Source organism: Sus scrofa, chromosome 7 (genome assembly GCF_000003025.6).
Source record: "Sus scrofa isolate TJ Tabasco breed Duroc chromosome 7, Sscrofa11.1, whole genome shotgun sequence".
Lineage (NCBI taxonomy): Eukaryota > Metazoa > Chordata > Mammalia > Artiodactyla > Suidae > Sus > Sus scrofa.
This window is the reverse complement of record NC_010449.5, coordinates 101,129,817-101,147,640: the sequence shown is the minus strand read 5'-3', so window position 1 is coordinate 101,147,640 and position 17,824 is coordinate 101,129,817. Positions and strand designations below refer to the sequence as shown.

The 17,824-nt window shown below is 48.3% G+C and overlaps 1 protein-coding gene across 31 annotated transcripts in view; it reads right to left on the bottom strand.

The window, feature by feature from the left end:
- The window catches only part of NRXN3 (neurexin 3), a 1,647,030-nt gene extending 1,632,169 nt beyond the window's left edge, over positions 1–14,861 (bottom strand). For 26 of the 31 annotated variants that reach the window (XM_021099958.1, XM_021099974.1, XM_021099978.1 and 23 more), the window contains exon 1: positions 14,538–14,861. The gene's annotated coding sequence lies outside the window, so the exon portion shown is untranslated. Of the gene's footprint in view, positions 1–12,115; positions 12,420–12,796; positions 14,376–14,537 lie in introns of those variants that run through there. The other 5 variants (XM_021099983.1, XM_021099984.1, XM_021099985.1 and 2 more) reach the window with 5 other exon arrangements.

The window sequence follows — 17,824 nt, the reverse complement described above, 5'->3', positions numbered from 1 at the left end:
GCAAAGCAGCCGTGTGGCAGGGGTGAGTTGGCTCCACCCCCAGCTCCAGGAGAGTCACCTTGTGACTGGTTCAGACAGGAGCATGTGACCTAAGGTGGCCCAACCAAAGTGAAGCTCAAGAGTTTTGTTCGATAGGGGGTGAGGAGAGAAGTTCTCTCTAACCCCTATGGGTGAGGCTGCTGGCCTGAGGTCTAGAGCGGCATGGCCATTTTTACTACCATAGGCCAAGCCAACCTAAGCCTCTGTTAATACTGGACAGCCCTGGATGAACCAGAGCTGAGGTCCAGTCTTTAAATTTTAGTTATATGTGAAGCTCCTCCCCCCCCCCAAATTCCCTCTATGGTTAAGCCTGATTGAGTTGGATTCCCCCTGACAGGGATCATCTGAACGAAAACACCTACCATTTCAGGTTCTTCAAACACTTGCGTGAACATATCTCTCTAGCCCCAATCTCACTCAGCCCTCCACCCACATGCTATAAAGGTCAATCTCCTGTGCACTGGGGGGTATTCCTAATTTTCCTTCCTTTCCTCAGGCTGTTTCCTGGCCTGTCAGCCTTAGTCCTTCTCTCTCATCTGCTGATGTCACTGGTTGTTTATGAATTCCACCTCCTCAGTAAAGCCTTCCCCACACTCCCTTCTCTGGCAAAAAATAAGCATCCCCTCCATGGAAACCCCACGGTCGCATCTATCCTGGATCCAGGGCTTCTGCTGCAATTATATACATGCATAATGTCCTTCACTAGAGACTGTCAACCATCACTCTTCTCTGTACCCCTAGCACTAAACACAATGCCCTCGGCAAAGGAAGGACCCAGGAACTATTTGCAGAACTGAGTTCGTGGAAGCCTGAACCAGACCAGCTGGGTCTACGAGAAGTGTTGGCTTTCCAGGTGTTCCTCTTCCCCACTGCCCCCAGCCCCCGCCCCCGCTCCATGACCCCACCCAGGCTCCTGTGGAACCACCGATATGCATTTGAGAGATAGTGATGTGGAATACACTGTGAACCAGGAATGGGGTAAGAGACCAGTGAATCAAACCTGTACTGCAAATCACTTTTTTTTTAGGGCAACACCTGTGGCATATGGAAGTTCCCAGGCTAGGGGTCAAATCAGAGCTATAGCTACCAGCCTATTCCACAGCCATAGCAATTCCAGATCTAAGTTGCATCTGCAACCTACACCACGTCTTGTGACAACACCAGATCCTTAACCCACTGAGCGAAGCCAGAGATCAAACCTGCATCCCGATGGATTCTAGTTGGATTTTTAACCCACTGAGCCACAATAGGGACTCCAAAAATCACCTTTTATTTTTTGGTCTTTTTGTCTTTTTAGGGCCACACCCTCGGCATATGGAGGTTCCCAGGCTAGGGGTCTAACTGCAGCCTATGCCACAGCCACAGCAACGTGGTATCCAAGACGCATCTGTGACCTACACCACGGGCAAGGCCAGGGATCGAACCTGCAACCTCATGGTTCTTAGTTGGATTTTCTTCTGCTGCACCACGTCGGGAACTCCCTGAAAATCACTTTTAAACACAGTAATCAAACTCAAGCAAGGCCACTGGAGTCCCTCCATCTGTCCAGTAAGGGGTCTCTCTGAACTACTATCAAAACCACCTCCAACCATCATGCAATTCTCCCTAGCACAGCTCCCCAGCTTGCAGCCCCAGCTGTGCCATCAACCACCTGTGTGTCCTTAAGCAAGTCATTTTACTGGTCCTGGACCTCATCTCTACATCAAAGAAGTTGAACTAGCCATGCCCTAATGTTCCACCCACTCTCTAAGATGCTAGGATTCTCATAATGGTATCTCTCCTTTACAAACCCTCATTTGGAGAAATCCAAGACTCTAAAGGATTAGAGTTTTTCCCACCCTTCAACCTACTGTCCCTTCCCTATTTCCTCTGTAAAGGAACACATTTTCTCCCAAGGAGGCTAACACAGCACCTGCCTCAGGTGCCAAGGAGAAAGCCTTTAGCAATCCTTCCTTCCTTCTCAAGACAGGAGACCTAAGATGCCAAAATTTGCCAACTGCCTCATTACACCCAAAGTCTAAATCTGGAAGTTCAGCAGCACGAGTAGCTGTTGTAGAAAAATGCTCATGATACATCTTTAAGTGAAAATCAAGCTAGTGCGACAGCCTCCAAAATGTGATTTCAGTGCCTGGCACAGAGCGGGCGCTCAATTAGTACTTGTTCAAATGAGTGAACGAACTTTTTTAAACACAGAAGAGCACACCCTGGATTATGGATGCTCAGAAACTAGACCAGAAAAATAGACAGCAAAATTTTCCTGTGGGTCATTTTTGGAGTGGAGACTTACAGGTGAGATTTTTTTCTCTAGTAGTTTCTAAATGTTCTATAATGAACATATATTATTTTGCAATAAGAAAATCATCATCACTTTTATAAGGAGTTATTTAAAACACACACACACACATTTACAAAAAAAGAAAGAGTGATTGTCATCCAAACTCCACAAGCCCCGCACAAGCCAGCCTTCTTACCTCCCACACATTCCATCCCTTCTTGGAGAAAGCTTCCCTGCCTTCCCTTTCGTCTTGATTCCAGGCATCTGGGAAGTCAAGCAATTGCCTTCCAGTGTTAGCCCATCAGAGTCAGAGCCCATGGGGTGCTTATCTACATGCACAGATTTTCTCCCCTTCCAGTCAGGGAAAGGATGCTGAAGAAATGAACTCCCAGGTCCTGGCAAGTTTTCAGGAATTTAATATTTCATCAATGACCCATTAACACATCTCCGACCTCTTCCCACATTTTCTTGCCTGTCTCTCATGGCTCTAGACCAAGTTTGCGATCTGAATCCCTGTCCTTCTTCCCACCTCAACTCCCACCTGCCCAGTATAGATCAGCTGAAGGTGGGCCAGGAGGACCACATGACTCAAGGGCAGAGGTGATCTTAAGTGAACACTCAGGGAGGGGATACAGGGAGGCACCAGACAGAGGAGGGGTGGAACTACAGGGGATGAGCATTTCACTTTTGAGCAACAGGTGGCTGAAAGGTGGTGGGGGGAAGAAGGGGACAGAAGACAAGAATTTTCTGTGGGTCCCTAGGCCAACAGACCTAGAAGAAGGCTGGCCTGGGGTTCTTGCAAGGGGGGAAGACAAACAGTGATGGCTCAGAGCACAGAGGGGCAGCCATGCCCCCAAAGAGGTCCTTTGCTCCTCCTTCCTCTGGTTCTCCCCAGCCCAGAACAAGCAGGCCTGTGGGCTCTGGAGGAATCCCCCTTGTCACCGACTGTTCATGTTTAGCACACCCAATAGGTGAGATCCAAGAAGCCTGGACAGGGCAGGATTCAGAGTGTCCACCATCTGTGAACTTCACCTCTCAAAGCCCTGATTTCCTTGCCTGCAAAAGAAAAGGGGGATAAGAATTCCTACTTCTCCTCGTTGTTGCAGGAATTCAGTGAGATAATTTCAGTAAAGCATTTTGCACAGTGCTTAGCATCTAAGAGTTCCACACATTACCAGGATTATCAGCATTTTCTTAACGTCTCCAGTTTTCCTTCACCTCCATCTCCTCTTTCAGCTCTCGGAACAAACACTGTTTTTTCCAAGCCACCCTCCCAAGTCTGAGACGGCATGTTAGAGTGGGTTGGACGGCGAGACAGACCTCAGCTTTAGCTCCCGCCTGGACACATCGCCATGCCTGCTTCCTCATCTGTAATGAGGCAGCGATAATCACATTATCTCCTCCCTCCAAGACTCACTGTGAGGAAGCCCTTACATAGGGCCACATATAGTGAGCACTTAATAAATTTTAGCTATCATTTCCCCTTGACCCCATCATTCTAAATTAGGTCTGCATATTTCTCAGAGCACTATTCATAATGTAGAATTATATATTTCTTTGTCTTGTTTAATACTTGTCCCTCCACCCAAGTTTGACTTCCATGAGGGATAACCTAAATGTCTCTCTTGATTGTGGCTCTATTTCTAGCACCTGGTATATTACAGTGCCTACATGTAGTAGGTGTTTAAGAAACATCTGTTGGATGAATAAATGAATAGAACATTAATGTTGGCATGGGTAATCATCAAGGTCCCTTCCAGCTCTGAGAGTCTCTGACTATTCTCTATTTTCTGTCAGCTTTGGAAGAAAAGTTTAAAATGAGCCCCAGAGAAACTGTTCACTGATCCCGGGGGAAGATTCGGTATGGTTGTTGCTGACAAACTCCCCAACACTCAAGTTGTGCAGAGATTTACTCTGATTTTTTGAAACCTTAGAAGGAAGCCTGCCAAGTTTCCAGGTTGGGCTCATCCTCTCCTCCCTCAGGGCTGCCTGCACACAGGACATTAGACAAGGCTCTGCAGTGGGTAGCAGAGACCCAGGCCAGGCGGACAGGCCTTCCTGCGTTAGCAGTGGACAGCAGCCCTGAGCAAAGGAGACCAAACCTCATGGAGCAACAGGTGACCACAGCATCCCCTATCCTCACCTTTCCACCCAAAGGGAGAGGGCTTCACCATTCACGCTGAGACAAAGGGGGCTCTGGGGTTGGCTCTGGAAATCACGACCTCATCCAGCCACAGAAAGGGCTTGCTTTTAATGCAGATTCCTGGGCCTCCCTAGAACTTCTAACAGATCTGCAATGAGGCCTGAGGATACACATTTTTCAAGAGCTCCCCAGATGTTTTGACACATACCGAAATCTGAAAGCTGCTACTGTGATGTGAAGAAAATTGACCAACGCAAGCATTGCCCCACTGGATACTGGGATTGTGTAAATAATAACCCCTGCACTTCTAATTTAACTCTGGTTAAAGAAACTTGCCTAGCCTGCCAACACTTGCTTTGCTAGTAGAGGCTCTTCTGAACCCCCAGTCTGCAAGTCTGATGTATCATCTGGGGAGCTTTAAATATACTGATGCTGGAGCCTTACCCCTAAAGGTTGATTTAATTGGTATGAGTTGCAGCATAGGTCTGGATTTTTAATATGGTGATTCTTACATGCAACAAAGTCTGAGAACTACTGCTCTAATGTACCCTTCCCACCCAGCTCTCTAGTATCTGCCCCAATCATCACAAGCATCCAGAACAGCCTTCACCCAGCCAGAGGCTCTGCCTGAGCTGCACTGGGCTGATAAAGGAAGGGACAGTGGGGTTCACCCTGCAATATCTCAGGATTTCTGGGGCTCATCATTTCCCAAGTCTCCCAGAAGTTATGGGTGACTTGCTGAGCAAGCATCCCTGTCCTCGATGCATATGAGACAATGGGACATAGCTATAGAGTGGTCCCCAAGTCCTCCTTACCAAAGTTTTACCCCAGATCCACTATTCACCAACTCTGCAACCTCAGGCAAGTTAGTTAACCTCTCTGAGCTCCACTTTTCTCACCTTCAAAATTGGAATAATGTTATCTAACCCTCACTCACTGCATCCTCACAACTGTACATGCAAAGTGCTCAACATAGCTGCTGGCACAAAGGGAAAGCTCCATCCACCTTAGCTGATGGTAAAATAACAAATCATTCTTCGTTGCTTCATTCTTCTCTTCTTTGCCTCTAGAGGGGCCTTGACCCTTGGTGGCTGTTCAGCCAACCTCAGATACTTTCTGCTTCTCTAGGGCTCCTTTTCTTGCCCAGCTTATCCAGCTCTTGGCTCTTGAACTCTCGACTCAATTTCTCTGAGCCTCAGTTTCTTCATCTCCAAAGTGAGGGTATAAAAAAAGCACTAGCCCGTGTTAATTATAAAAACCTCTCTAACCCATACAGGGTACCCAGCACAAGGCCTAGCACAAGGTCACTCAAAAACACAAAGGTTCTGGAGACGGTGAGGAATGATTCTATCTCCTCCCTTGAACTGAGGCTCAGCCAAGAGCTGTCTCCATCTGCTCTGGCAGCCAAGGGGTAGAAAAGATGCCTCCTGAAGGCTCTTGGAGAGCTGGCAAGTTCAAATTTGGAATCTCCCTCTGCCCCTCCTGGGGTGATACTGAAGAATGCTGACTCCAGCTTGGGCCCCCCTCATCAGCTCCCCATCCTCCTCACTCCATTTAGCTCTGGCAATCCAATTCCCTTTCCTCCACCCGGAAATCGATGTTTAATTAACACATTATAGGAAAAATAAACAGAGTCTTCAATGGGATTGCAATGAAGCTAATGCAGCTCAGCTTGGGGGCCAAAGACCATCCCCTCCATGAGAAACATGCCCTTCTCCTGACCGGGATGATAAGCCCCAGTCACTCTCTCAGGCCTCAGACCTTGGGAGCTGGTCTGAAGACCTCCTCCTGGGGAATTTCCCCCTCTGGCTCTCATTTTATTTTTATTTTTATTTTATTATTTATTTATATATTTATTTTTGCTTTTTAGGGCCGCACCCGTGGCATATGGAGGTTCCCAGGCTAGGGGTCCAATCGGAGCTGTAGCCACCGGCCTACACTACAGCCCCAGCAACACAAGATCCCTAACCCACTGAGCAAGGCCAGGGATCGAACCCACATCCTCATGGATGCTAGTCGGGTTCGTTAACTGCTGAGCCATGACGGGAACTCCATGACTCTCATTTAGATGTTCCAGCTCCCACCCCCTCTTCTCCAGGATTCAGCATAGAGGGCAGTGCAAGGACTTCTGGAGCCAAACTGGGTCTAAGGTCTGCTACTTCTCACTGTGTGATCCTAGACAAGCTCTTTAACTTTCTGACCAACAGTTTCCTCGTCAGTCAAATGAGGACCCTACCCATGAGAGGAAATACAGCAGAACAGGATGCTCTGCTAAGAGCAGGTGCTAGGTGACTGTCCATTCACTAGAATCTCTCACCGAGGGCCAGTGCCTATTGCAAGGGCCCTGGGGAGTATGGGTGCATCAGGGATCAGGGCCACAGACCAAAGCAAAGATAGACAGGTTGCAGGTTCTTTGCCTTCTGTGCCCCCACCACCATCCCAAACAACCTAAGATCCCTCTCTGACAAGGTGCCTGAAGCAGGAAGAAGGTAAGGGAGACACCATGGGAAACAGTCTCTAAAGCGCCATCAAAAGACCTCCAGTAGCACCACTACTGAATCAGCAACCTCCTCTCCATAAGACTAATGTGCCACTGCCGGCAGCAGCATCTTCAGCAGGTCCCAGGGTTGTGAGCACAGACCAACAAGTGTATCTCAGAGTCAAATTCCCAGACATGGAGACCAGAGGACTGGCCCACAGAGGTGCTGTGACACAGTGTGAAGATCAGAGGCATCAGAGCCAGGCCCCTGGGTTTGAACATGACCTTGCCACTTCCTACCTGCATGAAGTTGCACGTGTTATTTAACTTCTTTAGGGCTCGACTTCTTCATGTGTAACACCGTGGTGCTAACAGTACCTACCACACAGGGTGGTGAGAAGGTTAAGTGGAACAACTCAGGTCAAGTGCTTAGCACAGTATCTGGCACATAGTCAGGACGCAAATGTTGGCTAGTAGAAGTAGCTGAAGTAAGGTAGTGAGGTTAGTGGTCATGCTGGTAGCAGGAGTAGTCAGAAGATCAAGGTCTTAATCCTGTAGAAATAAGGGACAACTTGAAGGGTCTCTAGGGAAAAGCTCTTATCCCAGCCACCTTCTTGTCCTAAAATTTGATTCCTCTCTCTGGTATGCCTTTCCTCTCTCTATCCCGTGAACAGAAAGTGGGTGAGGTCATCTCAAAGAAGGATGACCATACCTTTTATCATCCAAACCAGGACACTTCTGAGAGCTAATAATTACACTAGGACAAAGTCCTAAATGGGAACTGTCTCTACAAACCAGGGCATCTAGTCTCCTCATCTCAAAGTCATATAGAAATGGCTTCATGTCCCCATCTCAAGGTCCTGGCAGAAGGTAAGGCTTTCCTGCTTCTCAGAATCCACTTTACTCTTGTTCCCCACTTCCTCCACCTCCCTAGGACCCATGCAAAATACACATATACACATACACATGTACACAGCTAGGATGCCTCCCTGAGTCAAGGTCAAGGCCAACCCTAGGGGGAGAGCGAGGGACTAGTAGGGGCCCTTCCCCACATTCTATGATCACACTCCCCAGCCAGCCTCTGGAAACAGAAATGAAACACACTGAGGTTAGTATCTGGGCCCATGCCTTGCTTTCTTGGGAAACAAGGGCTAAGCCAGTCTGGGAGAAGCACTTAATCTCCCAGGTCATCAGGGTCCAGACACTGGCTGCTTGGACCTCTGAATGGAGCCCCTGCTGCATCTCAGAGTAATCTTGATGGGCAGGGCTGTATGGATTGAGAACCTGGAGCACCCCACTGGCGTCTCCTCCTCTAGCACATTCAGAGGATGACCTTGACTGGCAGCCAGTGACCCTGGTGACCTTAGAGTAGAGACACCAGTCTTCCCCCAGTCTCCATCCAGCTCTGCAGGAATAATCTGCCCTCTCCCTCCCACCTCACCAAGACTCCACTCCCCAATGACCCAGTGAGAAGAAGAGCTGAGAGGCCACTGCAGGCAGCCACCAGCACAATCCCCCTTGAGAGAGGGCACACATCCCACAGACAGCACAATGGATAGAAAGAACACTACCCAGGCAGCCAGAAAAACCTAGGTTCCAGCTTTGTCTCTGCATCAAACTTGGCATGTGACTGTGAATAAGCCACTGAATCTCTCTAGGCCTCAGTTTTCTCATCTGTATTTGAGAGAGCACTGAATGAGATGATGGCTTGTCTCCCTTTTACCTCTAACAGTACTACATAGGGTCATGAACTTGGGCTCTGGAATAAGACTGCTCTGTGTTCAAATCCCTGATCTGCCATTTTATTATCTTACTTTCTCTAAGTCTCGGTTTCTTCTTCTGTCAAAGGCAGGGAATAATAGCACAGTCATCCCTCAGAGTCTGTGGGGTATTGGTTCTAGGACCCCTCACAGATACAAAAATCTGCAGATGCTCAAGCTTCTATATAAAATGATGTAATACAGTTGGTCTCCATATCTACAAATACAGAACCCGTGGATACGAAGGGCCGCCTACATTGCATTGAGATGTTTGGAAAATGAAAAAGAGATATTGAACATAAAAAAAGGTATAGAACTTGGTATATATTAAGTACATGAGAATAGGTAGCTATATCACTACTATTACTACTGCTGAATGATGATTACTGGTATTAGTGAGACCAAAAAGAAGGCAGAGTCATTCTGAGCCATACATGGAGAAGGCCTTCCTGCTGAACTAGAAAGTTGCACTTTGCAATTCCTTTAGCATATCTGGACTTGCAGGCAGAGATAAGACAGCCAGAGGCAAAGTTTAGCTTTCCCAGAACACAGGCTGTTAGAACCCTAATACCAAATCCATATGGTTCCTTCCTCTAATCAACAAGTATTTGTTGAGCACCTACTACACACCAGAAAATGCCCTAGGCACTGAGAACACTGCAATGAACAGGAACAAAGATACTGACCTCATGCAGCCTGCATTCTAGAGGGGGAGACAGACAAAATCACCATACCTAACACTTTAGTATGTAATATAGAGTTAGGTAGTGAGCACCTGATTGGAATTAAAGGTAGAGAAATGAGCTGGAAAACAGCCAGAAGGTCGGGGGAAGGGGCTATTTGAGAAGGCCACTCAGGAGAGGCTTTCTGAGGAGGTCTCTTTTGAGCAGAGACCTGCAGAGCCCCAGCCCAGCCCAGTACTGCCACCTGTGGCTGGCCCAGTCACAGCTCGTCATCTACAGAGCAGCCAGGGCAAGCCCTCAAGGGTCAGAGCTGCAGTGAGGCTGGCTGTTCCTCCCCCAGCAGGTGCATGCTTGAGGGAGGCAGGGCCTGGTCACAGCAAGAACCAAGGCACCAGGCCTGCAAGCTTTAGAAGGGATGCTTCTACTTTTCACTAGTCTCCCCTCCACACACCAGGGTTGTGGAAGGAACACAGCAGGGGCATCCCAAGAGCCCTCTCCCCTCAGTGTTTGGCAAAGTAATTCGCCCCTGAGGCATCCTACCCCCCATTACTCTCCTTTCTCTGGCAATGACGTAACCCTTTCTCCCTAACTCCTCAAGGTCAGTCCCAGGGAAAGAGAGAGACATCAGAAACGCGTGACAATCAGCATTTCACTCGGAGGATTTTTTTTTTTCTCTTAGGAAAAATGTTTTCTAATGTTGCGTATAATTGCTAATAACAAGGGACACACCTTGAGCCAAAGGAGAAGGGAAAATGGCGTCTGGGAGTCAAGGTGGCCCCAGCCCAGGAGAGGAGGGGGCTCCGATGCTGCCCCTCAAGGAGCTGAAGCCTCCAACAAGGCCGAGCCGCCCAAGGGTGGCTGATGCGGGGGAGAGCAGAGCCATCCTCTCGAGCTCTGCCCAGGGCTCCTGAGGTGGCGAGGGAAACCCCCAATCTCACCCACCTCATCCCTTCTCCCCCTTCGTCTGCACCGCCCACCAGTCATCTCTGAGCACACCCACCCACGGGCTTGCTCACGGGGCGGGGATCTCACACGAGGCTTCCCGCTGGAGATGAGTGCCTTCTCCCCTCCACCCTCTTCTCAACTACCTTGAAAACTACTGCCCTCTCTCCCCCACCAAACACCTCCGCTCATTTGCTTTCCTCCCTGACAGGTAAGGGGAGGAAAGCTTCCTTTCCCGGCCACCCCCACACACGTCCATGTCCAACGAACCCACTCACGACGCACAAACAGGCAGCATCCCCCTGCTCAAACTGCACACACCATGTCGACAGTCTATGTTGTCCAATTGGAGGCACCCTGGCATTTGACAAAACATAAGCACCCCTCCGGCCCCCACCCAAAATACAACACAAAGGCCACCAAGAATTTTAAGACCAGACATCATCCAGAGAGCAAGAGCCAGGTAGGACAAAGACATCACTCCAGCCTCCCAATGAACCACGACAACTCTGGGAGATTCTGCAGTGCCCTCTGGCTTGACATAGCCCACTGAGCAGGGCTGTGTGTTGGCGTGTGTGTGAGAGCATACGTATGTGGGGTGGGGGGAAATCTGTGTTTCTATTGTCCAGGCATCAAAACTCCCCAGGGGTAACCCAGTCCAGACTCTGCTTTCCCCGGGTAACCCTCCTCCGATGTGCCGCAAACATATATTACACGGATGGTTAAACTGGATCATTATAATCGGGTGCTTATTTGGCAAAAAAAAAAAAATCATTAATGTCATCTACCCGCTTTCCAATCCCTTTCTTATGAGGTCCCCTCCCCCAAAGACTCTCCAACATGCTAATCCCATGAACTGCGACACACCACAGCTTTTGGAAAAGAATAATGGCGAGAAGAAAGAAGAGAGCAGTGTGGGGAGAAGACGTGGGTACCGTTACTGCATTTCCCGTATGAAGATGGGTGGAAAGGAACCATGGTGAAGGTAGGGGTGGGGAGAGCTGTAAGGGGAACGAAACCAACCAAAATCAAGCCTTTGGTCGCCTGTGTCCATGTGTGAGAGCGTGTGTGCAAGATCGTGTGCAAGAGTGTGTGTAGATGTGCCGACTTAGCCCTCCTATCAGAAGGCTGCATCCGTGTGGCATGTAGGAAAGGCCATCGCACCACTGTTGTGTTGCAAAAAAAAAAAAAAAAAAAAAAAAAAAAGCCGCAGAGCCATCAGAATCAGAATTTTTTCTCATCCAGAGGGAAAGGACTAAAGGAAAGGGGGAGGGGGTGTGTGGGGAAATGGAAGTAAGAGAATGGCAGAATTAGGGGAGGATAGAGGGGGGAAATTGGTGGTAGGGCGGAAAAAATTGCACGCACACAGAGACATAAACACACACAATACCCAAATGCCAACCCCACCGCTCCACTGTGCATCCAACACTGACAACCTGCCCCCACCTCTCCGCTGCCTTTCCGTGCCCCCAAAGCTGGTGCCGATGGATTTCTGTATCTCAGTTTTGCAGCAGTGGGCTAATTACAACCAAGCCCCCTCACCAAATTAACCCCTCCCCTCCCTCTCTCTTTTTCTCTAAAAGGCCAATTGAAGAATAATGTGTTTTTAGAGATAATGGATTTTTTTTTCCCAAGGAGCGAGAGAAAGGGGGATGCAGGACAGAAATTCTGCAAACCGATGACTTCCCACCTCACCCCCATCTCTCCTCATGTCCCCATTTGCTGAAGCATCTCATCTACCATTTTCCAACCATTCCCTTGTTCCCCACCACCCAAAAGAAAAGACCTTCCTACCATGCACATCGACAAATACATCAACCGCCACCCAATCTCAGTAGCCGATCTCAAAACCCCAAGCATCAAACCACCTCGATACATCCTTTCCCTTATATAAGCAGCAAATCATCAACATATTCAGTAGAAACGCAGCATTAAAAAGAAATCAACAAAAAAGGAGGCCAGACCTCCGTCAAATCCCTCATAATTAATAATAGGGAGCTACCATAGAAGCAAAGACGTAGCTGTCTCTCGAAATCTAGGACCCCTTTGATTGCTGGCCCCCTCATCTTAAGAAGCAAATTTTAAAAATTATTATTTCACTAGAAAGGGCTGGAATGCTCCAGAAAAGGGCATTCGCACAGTCCGGTTGTTTTTTAAAAAAATTAACCCAGCCCTGTTGCTCACTTTAATAGCGAACTTCCAGCGTCCAGCCTTTTTCCCCTCTTCCAGAAGGAAGACTGGTTCACAGGATGAACCCCAGGCTGCAGAAAATGGGCCAAGAGCCCTTACTCTCCACTCCCCAACCCCCCCCAAAAAAAATCAAACAATAGGAATGTCTGCACAACCAGCACCCGTCTGAAATATCGTTTGCCCCAATATGACTTAGGCAGATTAATCCAGAAGATTAAAAAAAAAATACCAGCCTTGTTAAGTCTCTTTCTTTCTCTCTCCCCCCTCCATCCTTCAGCCACGTACCCAGCAGCCCTTAGGTAAACTTGCCCATCATAACCAGCAGGACCATTTTAACTTGAAAGGCGATGCAGAAGCCCTTGAACGATGAAGGGAGGCTCTACCCAGAACGGCAAATTCATAAAGAGCTAGTTCTTCAGACTCCCCAGACCTAACCTCCAGGTGCCCCCAGATAGACTGTCCTGGGTACTAAGTCACCCAGCGCGCTGGGAGTTCAAATTTCCTTTGGAACCTTCATCACAAAGGCAAACGGTCATCTGACCCCCGAAACTACACAGTCCTCCAGGTGTGACGAGGAGTGTCCCTCTTCTTTCAGGGCCATCCACAGGACCCAGGGCAGAGGAATAATTAAGAATGTTGGGGTAGGTTGTGGAGGTAAAAGAAAACTATCTCCCCAAGCGGGAATGACCGGAGGAAGCGGGGAAATGACAGCACCCCTTCTCCCAGTTCTCCTATTTGGTCTATGTCTTGCTCTATCCTAGGCTAGCTCTGGATGATCTCTGACCCTTGTATTTAAGGAAAAAATTTTTAATAATCATCAGGAAAGAGAAATCCTACTTTACCTAAACCCCAACAATGGTCATCAAAAATACAATTTTCTCACTGCATGACGATATTTCTATATCCAAATCAAAAGAAGAAGGCATTTAATGGAGGAAGGGGGAAATTAATTTTTTTTAACAAGTAATCACAGGGTAAGTCACCTGCAAAGCAGCTGAGCCCATAGGTTGGTATTACATCACTGGCCTAGGAAGGGATGGGGGTGGGGGGGGCAGATGTTTTTTCCCTTGTCATCAGGATGATGTCTCTAAAGCAGTTAAGTTTTGTGGTTTAAAAAAGAGAGAGAGAGAAAGAGCTAAAACTCTGGGTACAACACAATGCCTAGGAAAAAATACATCGAACCAGCCTTTAAGGTCACTGAGAGCTTGCAAAACCCACAGTGCTTACACGGAGTGGAAGTTTTCAGGCAAGCCTGCTACTAAATCATTAATATAAACAAATGGAAGGCAGAGGAGGAAGAATCCCTTGTAACCGATCCAAACAGGAGCGCACACTCGCACACGCGCGCACACACATTCCCTTTGCACCTTCTCTAAGTGTGCCCACGTTCACAACAAGATAGGACTCCAACCCAAATCTCCAGACTAAAGAACCACTTCCTCACACCCCCTCCAAGAAAAAAAAAATCACACTCACACTCACTCTCTCTCTCTCACACACACACACACACCTCAATTCCTCAACAGCTAGGGAAATCCCTGTCTCGATTTAATTTTGTCTTCCTGTGCTCCTCAGGGCTTCCCTTCTCTTCCTCTGAACTAGCCCCTTCCCCAGAAAAAAATAATGAGCAAGGGGAAAAGTGGTCACAATATACCAAAAAAGTACCTGCCCAAAATGAAGTGATGGATACACACCTTTTCAGACTAACAATCCAAGCAAATAAGAGAAAGACTTCTAAAATGATTAAAAATCTAAAACATTCTCTGACTTTTCCAACATCTGGAGCAAAAGGATCCAACTTCCAGGAGAAACCGAAGGAAAAGAAAGGCAGTTGAAAAGCCATTCCCATGGTCAGCCAACGCTCTCCGATCCAGCGATCCAGTGTTCAAAAAAAAAAAAAAAAAAATCTAGGTTGGTCGCTCCCAGCAGAAAACTTCTACCCTCTCAGGAGCAACCTCTTCCCAGAAAGAACAAGAAGCCTGACTTGTTTCACATCCTGCCTACCTTCCTTCCCCCACAATCTTACCTTTCCAGTTGAACAGAAGATTTGGAATCTGTTTGTTTGTTTGATGTTTAATCAACTGAGTTTGCTGGGGATGTTTCCTCTTTGGGAAGGTTCAAATTCCGGAATCTTTCTGTCTCCTTTTCTATCTCTCTCTCCCTGGGAGGGAGTGGCAGGGAAGAAGGGAGGGGGTGTTGGAGGTGCGAGAAGCAGGTCCTTGGTGGCTCGAGATGCTGGCGGCAGCGAGAGGGGAGGACACCTCTTGCTCGCCTCTCGCTCTCAGTGAGTTGCATGCAAGAGGAGATGTGTAAGGCTGAGCTCAGAGCCTGAGACTGCCGGAGGAGCCCAGGAATTTCACGCACTCCGGAGCCGGCCCCTCCCTCTCCCACACAGACCCCGGCATTTAAAGAGACAGCCAGGCTGCCTGGTGCAGGGCTTCACCTCCTCCCTGACTGCTCAGCAAACAGCTGAGGAGCTATCATCAGGGAGGGGCACTCTGCAGCCCCCTGTGACTAAGAGGCCATGTCAGGTGCTCATTCCTCTCCTCATCCCAGCCTAGGAAGCTTCTTCGATAGAGCTGGAGCAGGAATTAAAATAAAGACAAAATCCTCATTTATAGCTTCAGTAGACTCAGCCACAAGCTGAAGATGCTGGTATCTCCCTGCAGCCCGAGGGAGCGGAAAGGACCCTGACCTAGCAGTGAGCCTCAGTTTCCCTGAGCAGTCACTCCTCCTTGCAAAATCAGGGCAATCCCTGGGCATCTAGTAGAGGTTGGGGCTGTAACTAGGACACAAAGCCCTCTGAATGCCTGCTTAGGACTAGGCATAGAGGAAGGGGCTGGGGACAAAAAATGAAGGTGACAAATGGAGCTTTCGCTCCAAGAGGTGCAGACAGAGGTGCAGCCCACCCTGCCCTCGGGGGCTGTATGCTGAGAGACGGAGGCAGGAATCAAAGGCTCTGGTGGATCAGGAGGATGGCTCCCTTCTGTGGCTCACACCCAGAGCTCAGGGGCTAGGCATTTCCCTGGCACCTCCAAACCCTTCAGACTTCATCACCAATCTTGCCAAACTAGTCCATGTCTGTGGAAACATTTCCCCAGTGACGCCTAAACAAGAAATGACGGTCGGTGGCACCAAACACAAGGTTTTGTTCAGCAACAAGCCCTGTGCTCACAGTGGGAAAAATAACCCCACCCCCTTTTTCTCCTGCCTCCCCTTTCTAAGGGCTGAGTGGCACACAAACCTGCCTCTCTCTGGCCAGCGCCCATGGCAGGAATAGCCACCAACAGCTGTTGAGAACTCCCCACATGCCAGCACCTAGGTCATCTCACTCGGTCCAGTGGGGTTTATGCCCGGCGACTGCTGAGGTCCCTTTTACAGATGAGGGAATCAAAGCTATAGGGAGGGTCCCTCCAGGTCACAAAGCTAGAAATGACCAAATGAAGTTGAGCTCAGGTGTATCTGACTCCAGAGCCTGCCTGTTCGGCCTCATGTTATGTTGCCTCCCTTCCATGGAGGGTGGTAGTTCTTCTATTTCTGCCCTTTAATGGACATTCTTTCAACCATCCTAGCAAACCTGATAGCACGGGTACTGGGCATTGTGCTCATAGGAAACCAAACAAGTAGGTCAAGGTCCTTACCCAAGGAGTCTACTGTGCTTTAGTGGAAGACAGAGGTGTGTACCTATAAAGCAAGGGGAAAATTACGGTCCTGAAAGCAATGTAAAGGAAGCTCTGTGGGATGGTCAAGAAGCAAATGATAAGGTTTTTTTAGGAGATGGGATATCAAGGCAAGTTTGGCAGACTAAAGTGGCATTTGGGTTGAGCTTAAGTGGACACAAGAATTCCAGGGCTATCTGTCTATACTGCCATCTCTTTTACCCTCAGATCATAATCTCATTTTCTTACGTTTCTTTGGGTTCCCAATCTTTAACACGTCCTTGATACGCAGCCCATAATAGGAACACGAACATATCTTTTTGTTTGTTTAACGCTGCACCTGCAGCATATGGACGTTTCCAGGCTAGGGGTAGAATCAGAGCTACAGCTGCCCGCCTACGCCACAGCCACAGCAACACCAGACCTGAGCCTCGTCTGTGACGTATACCTCAGCTCATGGCAATGCCGGATCTCAGTGGGGTTAAAATGCACTGAGAGAGGCCAGGAATCAAACCCACATCCTCATGGATACTAGTCAGTTTTGCTAGCACTGAGCCACAGTGGGAACTCTCACAAACATATCTAATCGATTAATTTCATGCATGACACCTCAGCTTTTACCAGTTTGTGCTAGACCTGAACTGCCCTGTCTCCTGTGCACCTTATTTGCTCTCAGAAGGTGGAAGAGAGTGTCAGAGGGCACAATGCATGGGACAGAGCAAGCTGTCTGGAGCTCTGGGGGAACTGTGTAAAGGAACCACTGTGGTAGTTCCCACCATGGCTCAGGGAAATGAGACTCATTGGTATCCATGAGGACACAGGTTTGATCCCTGGCCTCGATCAGTGGGTTAAGGATCCAACATTGCTGTGAGCTGTGATGTAGGTCGAAGACATGGCTTGGATCCCGAGTCGCTGTGGCTGTGGGGTAGGCTAACAGCGGCAGCTCCAATTTGACCCCTCTGATTCAGCTCTATATGCCGTGGGTGCAGCCCTAAAAAAATTTAAATTTTTTTTTCTTTTTTTTAAAGGAACCACCATGATTGGGACATTGGAAACAACTGGGGCAGCTACAGACTCACCTTCAGAAAGAGCAGGAAGGTAGGAGGGTAGGAGGGTATAAACCCAGCGGGAGAGTTGAGGACGCCCCGCCCCACAGATGTCAGCTCTCACAAAAGATTCCTCCATAAACACCAGTTTTGGAAGAGGCTCCCCTCTTCCACCGCACATCTACAGGACGACCTCGGGTTAGAACACATCCCTGCACTCTTATCCCCATGTGACCACCTAAATTCCATGGGATATGAGTAGTTTTCTTTTAGCTCTCCAAGTCTTAGCGTCTTCACCTACAAAACAGAGAGAATGCCTATGTTTCCTTCATGGGATTGTTTCAAGAATTAAGAGAGAAAATACACGCAGAACACATGCCCCACAGAAATGCTTAACAAATATCCCCAAGGCTGGCCAAGGGTCTGCCTTTGCCCCTGCATAGGATTATTAACTTTGGACTGCCCCCTATAGTTAGCATTCCCTTATTTCATTTCATGTTCGAGATTTTAGCTTCCTAGGCTATCTTAGGTATTATCATTTACTTGTTTTCAGCCCTTTTGCTTTTTATCTGCTTTACCTTATGTACTTTAAATACGCTTTTTTTTTT